Raw genomic sequence first — 9,622 nt, 5'->3', positions numbered from 1 at the left:
GACTTAATAGGCTGAGGCAGGTGGATCTCTGAGTTTGAGGCTAGCCTACTCTACACAGTAAATTCCAGACTAGCTAGAGCTACATAGAGAGACCCTGTCTAGAAACAAAACAAAACTTAAAAACAAACAAAAAGATGAGATTAACAATATATTTTACTTAACTCAATTTGCCTAAAATAATTACCTTAAAATGTAGTCATTTAAAAAGTAATGAGTGCTGGAGAGATGGCTCAGAGGTTAAGAACACTGTCTGCTCTTTTGAAGGTCCTGAGTTCAATGCTCACCATGACCATCTATAGTGAGATCTGGCGCCCTCTTCTGGTATTCAGGTATACATGCAGGCAGAACATGGTATACATAAAAATAAATAAAACTTTTTTAAAAAGTAAGGAGAAGCCAAGGATATGGCTCATGGGTAAAAAGAATTGTTCTGCAAGTTTGATGACCTAATTTTGATCCACAGAACCCACATAAAAATCTGGATTTGGTAACATACATTATAAGCCCAGAATTTGAGAGAACGAAAGACAGAGACAAGCTCAAGAGCCAGCTAGCCGGGCGAACACAGCAGCAAAAACCCTGTCTAGAAACAAGATAGAAAGGCAAGGACCGACTCCTGAAAGTTACCTTTTCCATACAGGTGCTTGTTACTCACATGTATACACACACACACAGACAGACACCATACATACAAAAAAGAAAACCTTGAGATTTTTATATTCGTTATAAAAGGGTTTTTTCTTTTTTCTTTTTTTTTTTTTTTAGGCAGCATCTTATACTAACCCAAGCCAGCCTCAAATTCAGAAATCCTCCTGCCTCAGTCTTTCTCTCATTCAGGGATTATAGACCAGTGTCACTACACCCTGCTTTCACACTAAGTTTTTGCAGACTAGTGTGTCTCTTAACTAAATGGCTCATGTCAGTTCAGACTGGCCACGTTTCATGTGCTCAGAGCCAGGTGTTTGTGACTGCTGTTTTGGACACAGGGTTACTGTATATAGTGAACAAATGAATGTGAAAGGAACAAATGAAGTTTTCTGCTTCCTATAAAGAATCAAGATGGAGCTAGGAATCGGAATCTCCTTGCCCCCTCTGTCCTGTCTCCCCCTCCTCCTATTGTCCATACCGTTAAGTAAGAACTTGTATCTCCCACCTCAATACTTAAGCCAGTGGTTAGATATATTTTGGTAACTTACAAAAAACCAGTACCTCCAACATAAACGCATAATACTAGAAAATTCAACTGAGCTATCATACCTGTAGTCAGCATTACTTTAAACACAACCCAAAAGTTCTTTGAGAGACAAAAGGAATAGGATTTTTAAGACAGAAGTATGTTAATTGCATGTAGTGGACCAAGTTAAATGAACACTTGATATAATTTCTAAAGAATTATTTATAGTTATTGGCAAGTAGGTAGGCTCCAAGTGCTAAAATATTTGGTTTATGATTTGAGTTGGAAGTGCCAAAAGTTCAACTGGACTAGTGGTGCACGCCTTTAGTCTCAGCACTTAGGAAGCAGAGGCAGATGCATCTCAGTGAGTTCAAAGGCAGTCTGGTCCACATAGTGAGTTCTAGGACACACACACACACACACACACACAGAGAGAGAGAGAGAGAGAGAGAGAGAGAGAGAGAGAGAGAGAGAGAGAGAGAACAGAGAAAGAGAAGGGAGAAAGAGAGAGAGAGAAGGGAGAAAGAGGGCTGGAGAGGAGAAGAGAAAAGAGAAAGTGTTAAAAGTTCCAGTTGGATTTAGCAATTTTATAATTATTTTAAAAGGTATATTTAGCATTCATGGATCATAGCGTCAGTATGTTTCTGTTGGTATTGCCTTTAATATTCATGTAAGTACTTAGAGCAGGCATTGAAGATTGTCAGGGTAGGGTGGCTTACGTGCGTAACCCAGCACTTACAAGACTGAGGCATGATTGCTGCACTTGGTGACCAGCCTGATTATGTAGGAAGTTGCAGCTAGCCTCAGCTACATGACAAGATCCTTTCTCAAAGAACAAAACAACAAAAAACAAAAGTTGCCCCATAGTTAAGGAATGTAGCTCATTGATAGAGCGCTTGCTTAGCATGCACAAGGTCCTGATTTGACCCCTTACACCAGCACTACAAATACATAAACACAGAAGGCTACATGTTATTTACAATGAGAAAAATAGCCTCATTCAGTCTGGCCACTTTCCAACCTCGATCTGTAAGTTTTATTATTCACTTATAGACATAGACTCTCTATGTAGCCCAGGCTAGCCTTTAAGCCATCATCCCTGGCTAGAAGCTTTGTTAAGTTTGGTTAAATATGTGGCTATAGCTATATTGGTAAATTCCTTCTTAGTTTTCCTCTAGAAACTAGTTATGTGTTTTAAGACAGGGTCTTGCTCTGTAGACCTCATGGCAGTGTCTCTGCCTCAACCTTCCAAGTGCTATGACCTTAGGCATGAGCTACCATGCCTGACTGCATTCATTTTTATTTTAATGTAATTTAACTTGTTTTATTTTGGTGTGTGGTGGTGGTGGTGTCTGCGTGATATATGTACCTATTAGTGTGGACACATGCATGTGTGTATATGGGCATGCATGTGTATGTGTGCATTTGCATGGGAGGCCAGGTGTCTTCCTCAGCTCTGGTTCCAGTTAGTTAGTTAGTTAGTTAGGCAGGCTGGCAGGCAGTTAGTTAGTTAGTTCGTTTGTTTGTTTGTTTGTTGAGACAGGGTCTCCTGTAGACTTGGCTGGCCTGGCATTTGCTATGTACACTGGCATCACACTGGCTTTGGACTCATAGTTCTGCCTGCATCTGCATCATGAGTGCTGGAGTTGTGAATTATGCCTGGTCTCCGTCTTGTTTTTTGACACATGGTCTCTCACTGGACCTGGAACTTACTGATGGAGTTAGCCTGGCTAGCTAGTAAACCCCAGTACCCACTTGTCTCCACCTGCTGGAGTCTTCGGGGATACTGGGGATTTAAATTTAGGTCCTCATGCTTGGATAGCAAACACATTATGAACCAAGCCATCTCCTTAGCCACTTGTTGTTGTGTGGTTTTTGCGTTTATTTGTTTATGTGACTGGGTTAGGGACACAGCACACATGTGGGAACCAGAAGATAGCTTATAGGACTTCTTTCCTTCTACCACATGGGTCCTGGGGACCAAACTCAGGTCATCAGTGTGGGCAACAGGCACCTTTAGCAATGGAATCATCTTACTGGTCCCTTTATTTGGTTTTGGTTTTGGTTTTTTTGAGACAGTGTAGCTATGGCTGTCCTGCTGGAACTCTCTCTGTAGACCAGGCTGGCCTCGAACTCATAGAGCTCCACCTGCCTCTGCCTCCCAAGTACTGGGATTAAAGGCGTGTGGCACCACCACCTGGCCCTTTATTTGTTTTTAAAGATTCACTGAGCTTTATTTCATATTAGTAATGGGCAAGTTTTACCAGATAAATGGTTTTCTCAATTCAGGAAGTAACTGTGTGCTTGATAAGGGAGCTTCTTATACAGTTTATTCCTAGTTGTAGGTGTGGTAATGGTGTTATTAGTCTATTATTTTCAAAATGATGTGTCACGGACAGGGACAGATAGTTCTTCCTAGACGTCTATCTATAATGTAGTAGTCATTTAGGCAACGTTTCATCTCTATGACTACTTTATAGGTTTATGAAGGCCAAGAATTTTCAATGGTCATCAATCGTCAGGTCTCCTTCTAACATTGGTACTTATGGAGAACCTCAGGACTTAACTGCCAAGGAGATGCCAGAAGAACAAAACAGAAATCACCAAGACTATAAAACTGAAAAGGTTCATTTATTTGGGGAATCTTGAAAAATGAGTCTTTGTACTTCTATCTGGTCAATATACTGTATTGTCATGTGTGTGTGTGTGTGTGTGTGTGTGTGTGTGTGTGTTACAACCATCTCAGAAAGTGAATAGTACTTATTTACAGTTACAGAAACAGAAAGTATCCCCAAATGCTCACTGTAAGATCGAGTCACTGACACTGAGAAACTATTTGTTAAAGCATTTTTCAGTAGGTTTAGAAAAATAAACACATTTAATGTTCATCTCTGTTTGAGGTTGTTTTCTGTTGCTGTGATGAAACACTGACCAAATGCGGTGTGGGGAGGAAATGGTTGACTTGGCTTATACAACCCAATCACAGCCTATCTGTGAGAGAAGCCAAGGAGGAATTCAAGCAGGAACAGAGGCAGAAAGCACAGCGGAAGCTGCTGCTGGTTTGCTTCCCCTGGCTTGCTCAGCCTTGTTCCTTATAGAAGCCAGGACCCAGGGGTGGAACTGCACATATTAGGCTGGGCCCGTCAGTTAGCAGTCAAGGAAATGGCCTACTGGCATGCCACAGGCCACTCAACGAGAGTTTTAGCTAGTACTTTTTCAGTTTTTCTTACTTTTATAGCCAAGAGGACAAAAATGCATAGGAAAATCCTGCTTTAACTCAGCACACCTGCAGTGACCTTCTTTGTGGGCTGTTTAGGGCACTAATGCTGTAATAGACAGGCCTCTTGAGTAAGAGCACCATGTGGCTTGGCTTACAGTCACAGTCCTGGTTAATATCTGTTGTTCTGGCTAATTATTAATGGGACTCCCTTTTACTCAAGAATATCTTGGTTTAGGTCCTAAATCACAGGTCAGACATTTTAAAGAATTTGAAATATAAACTAGTAAGAAAGAAAAGACAGATACTTTCTTGCGGTCAGGAACATTTCTTTCTCATGTACACATAGTCCTACAGCCATAGCATACACTCTGTGTAGGTCATTGCGTGTGTAATATATGCAATGGCACATTGTGTTTCTTGGTTTACTAACAGTGCCCGGAGCCTGCTGTTGTGGTATATGCCTATGGTCTCAGCACACGGCAGGTAGGAGTCAGAAGCTCACGCTTATCTTCTGCTGCATGGAGAGACCATGAATCAATTTAAAAAAAAACCCAGATCAAAAATAAATAATAATACCCTGAATTGTTATGAGTTGAGTAGTGGTTTAATATTGGTAGAAAACTGATTCAAGAATGATGCTAAAATACAAATGTACTTTTCCTTGTGTATGTTCGCATATGTGTGCACATGTCTGCATGTGTGTGTGTGTAATTGCTTGGCTTGGTTTTCTGAGATCGGGACTTGATTTGTAGCCCTAGCCAGCCTGATCCTTGTTATGTGCCCAGTCTTTCCTCAGACTTGTTCAATACTCCCAGTCAGCCTGATGAACGCGGAATACATCTTCTGTTTTGAACCTTAAAGTGGGTCACAAAGGTAGAGCAGGTATGCTTTCCATCTCTTCACAGACGTTGAAGACTACTATTAGCATAAACTAATAGGTAAGTAGACCCGAGCCTCCTCCCTCATCTCTGTCTATAACGCCTGTGTTTGTAGCCACAGTCTTCTTATACACTATGCAGTTTTAATGAAAACTTTCCATATGAAAGCTTTAAACTTTTTTTTTTTTTTAACTATGTGATCATCTGGGCTGGAAAGATGGCTCAGTGGTTAAGAGCACTGTCTGCTCTTTCAGAGATCCTGAGTTCAATTCCCAGCAACCACATAGTGGCTCACAACCATCAATAATGTGGTCTGGTGCCCTCTTCTGGCATGTAAGTGTACATGCAGGTAGAATACTCATACATAAAAATAAATATTAAAAAAAAAAAAACTATGTGATCGTCTTTTTATTCTTTTGTTTTCTAGTTTGTTTTTGTTCCAGGATAACCTCCAGCTCTTCTGTCTCAGCCTCCTGAGGGCTGCAGTACAGGCATTCACCCACTCAGCTCAACTGCGTAATTTAGAAAATATTTTTACAAAATAATTAAGTTTTTAAATTTTAACCAAATAATTATTATAGAAAAGTTAATTTATAACCCAAATAAATCCTTCTGTTTACTTCTGAAAGCTTTATGTTGTAAGATATGACAAAGAGGACTGTCTAGTTAGTTGGTTTCACGACAGGGTCTTCCTCTGTACTCCAGGCTGAACTTGCACTTGCCATCTTCCCGCCTCAGCCTCCTGGGACTGCAGATCCGTGCTACCATGCCTGACCAGGAAGGACTTAGGAATTGGATGTAACTTAGCTAGTTTCACAATTAAGGAGAAAATAAATTGGCATTCCATCCAGTGTTGGAGTTAGGAATCTGTGATAAGCCACCTCATTCATTATTATTGAAATTTATTTCACAATATCATAGAAACACGAAATGTATTTTTATAAAGTTTTCCAAGTTTTTTCTATTTAAACTTTTAAAATATATGATGTTTTGTTTTATAAGAACTTTATAATCCATACAATATATTTTGGTAATATTCTTTTATTTTTTTTAAAGATTTATTTATTCATTATTATGTATACAGTGCTCTGTCTGCATATATATTTGCAGGCCAGAGGAGGGCATCAGATCACATTATAAATGGTTGTGAGCCACCATGTGGTTTCTGGGAATTCAACTCAGGACCTCTGGAAGAGCAGTCAGTGCTCTTGACTGCTGAGCCATCTCTCCAGCCTTATTTTGGTAATATTCATCTTCAACTTTTCCCTCTAACTCCTCCTAGATCCAGACAGAGACTCATGTAGCCCAGGCTGGCCTTGAATTTACACTGTATAGCTTAAAATGATCATAAATTCCTGATTCTCCTGTCTTCATCTCCCAGGTGTACTATGTTCTATTTTTTAGACCTTTTTGCATTAATAATTTATATCCTAGGAATTTTTTTATACATAGACTTTTATTCCCTTTACAAAAATCTATATACATTTGAAAGATGAATAAAAATCAACTCCTCATGAATTATCAAAAATATTTATACTAGCCTTTTCATTCCTGTGTTGTAGATTCTTTAAAGTACTAAATTGAAAGGTTTGTTTATTTTTATTTTTTAAGTGTAGGCGTATTTTGCCTGAATGTGCCTATGCACTGTCTGTGTGCCTGGTGCCTGCAGAGACCAGAGGAGGGCATCGGATCCAAGAGCTAGACTTGGGAAGGGTTGAGAGCCACCGTGTGAGTGCTGGGCACTGAGCAACTTCTCTGCAAGGGCAGCAGGTGTTCTTAGCCAGAGTCCTCGCTCTCCAGCTCCTCATGTACTGAAGGCAGGCATAGTGGCTTACACTCGTAATCTAGCATTTAGGAGCCTGAGGCAGGAGGACTGCCATGAGCTCAAGGCCAGCCTAGGCTACCGATGAAGACTCTCTCAAAAACCAAAACAAGGACAAATGTTTAATACACTGAGCTAAGCGCAGAGGCTCACATCTGTAACCCCAGAGTGTGTGACACTGAGCTAAGTGCAGAGGCTCACGTCTGTGACCCCAGAGTGCGCGACACTGAGCTAAGCGCAGAGGCTCACATCTGTGACCCCAGAGTGCGCGACACTGAGCTAAGCGCAGAGGCTCACATCTGTGACCCCAGAGTGTGTGACACTGAGCTAAGCGCAGAGGCTCACATCTGTGACCCCAGAGTGTGCGACACCAAGCTAAGCGCAGAGGTTCACATCTGTGACCCCAGAGTGCGCGACACTGAGCTAAGCGCAGAGGCTCACATCTGTGACCCCAGAGTGTGTGACACTGAGCTAAGTGCAGAGGCTCACGTCTGTAACCCCAGAGTGTGTGACACTGAAGCAGGAAGATTGCAAGTCAAAGGCCAGCTTTAGCTATATACGAAGATCTTGTCTCAAAAACAAAACAGAAAAACTAAAACCAAACAAAATAAACCCCCAACAACAACAACAACAACAACAGATCAGAACAACAAAGCCAATCCAAAACCCTTATCTCATAATTTCAGAAACGATTAGAGCAGGAAGTGATCAGAAAAATAAACTGTAGATAAGGTCTTCAAAAACCTCAGAGACACGCAGAATATGGCATTTAAAATATTTTTATTATGTTAAAGATTCACTGACGAGACAAGTTAACTCCTGGCAACACCCAGCCTACCTCAAAGAAGATGATGAGCATCAAAGAACCTCCTTATGGAGATGCCTTCAAATATGGCAAACCAGCCACTGGACAAAATGTCCTCGTTTCCACAACAGACAGAATTATGCTTAAAAAGGGGCAAGCTTGGATGTAGGCAGAGTTGACGGCCAAACTCTGCCAAGACAGGGTAAGCAAGTCCTCAGTAGTTCCTGCCTCACAAATATGTCAGATATATTGGGCCAGAAGGCTGAAGAAGATGCTCCAACCTTACAGAGAGTTTTGGGTGATTCTTCAGGTAGCAAACTGTCTCTGTCATTTTCTCATTTTGGGACGCTATTAACCTGTACTCCTGGCATACTCAGGTAATCAAGTTTATTCCTTTTGAAGTCTCTGAGGGAGTTGAAGACCAGGTAGCTTAGTTTTACAATGAAGCTTAGTTGTTTAGGGGTTAAGATGTTTTTAGGTCTACGTGGATGTTTTAAGTTGATAATGACAAGATGTGATGAAGATTGATTTACATCCAGAATTTTAGATGCACCAAGATAGGAAAGATGTTTTCTTCAAGGCTGTCAAATACAAATAGCCAAAACACTAAGAGTGTAACATTTATATAATTCCTGATTGTGTCATGATTCTTCTTGCTATAGGTAGTTTACTGTATATATGTGTAAAATATATGTGTATATGTAAAATGTTTAATTAATAAACTGATCATATCCCATAATCAAAGCTGGCATGTGCCTGCTATCCTTAGGAAGAGTTCTGAGATGGGAGCTAGACTAGGCTTTAAGCACTGGCCTTATCTCTAATTATGTTTATATGCCTATAAATATGTATAACTATGTCTAAATGTTTCCTAGACTGGTCTTATTTTCCCAACTGAAAGAAGACAATATTAGTATTTATTATACCCAAAGAGGTTGTTTTAAGAATGGAAAAAAAAAAAAAAAAAAAAAAAAACTTAAGAAAACTATAGTAAGAGACTGCAGAGTGCACAGCCCTAAAATGGGATGTCTATGTCTCACCCTCTTTATAAGGCTCAAGGATCGTCATAGGATAGGAAGCAGAAAGATTGTGAGAGCCAGAGGTGGTGGATGGCACAATGAAACAGTGTTTTCTGCCCACAACAAGGCGTTTATACATATGAACTCACAGTTCTACAGCATGCACAAGTCCTATACAAACGCAAGTCAAGCAAAAATCTAAGCTGAGAGACAGGTGAGCAGGAAGTCCCTGCTGCTCCCAGCTGGGAGCTACTGGCGACAGAAGCTGCTGGGAGAGCATCAGTTTCCTTTAAAGGTATGAACCCAATAGGTTGACCACAATCTAGGGGATGGCCTCACTTGTGAGAGGCGTGGGGAGCACAAGCTGGGTGGGATGGGTTGTTTGCTGCTGCTGCTGCTGCTACATGACATTAGATGGCAGGGAGGTGGGGAGGAATGGGGAGAGGGGAGTGAAGACAACCAAAATACATTGAATTACTTCAAAGAATTAATACGAGTATCTAAAAACAAATAATCTGTCCCAATTATAAAATTCTACAGAAACGAGAAACTAATTTATTCATTGATTTCAGAACTCACTGCCTGTGTGAGATTATTTAATAATGGTAATAAATGTCCGAGGAAGGTAATACTGGTGTTTTTATCTTTGCTAATGTGTAATAGTGTCTTCCTGAGTGTCTTCCTCCCTGTGGAAGTGTATCTGT

Source organism: Acomys russatus, chromosome 20 (genome assembly GCF_903995435.1).
Source record: "Acomys russatus chromosome 20, mAcoRus1.1, whole genome shotgun sequence".
NCBI lineage: Eukaryota > Metazoa > Chordata > Mammalia > Rodentia > Muridae > Acomys > Acomys russatus.
Note: the sequence above shows the minus strand (reverse complement) of the source record.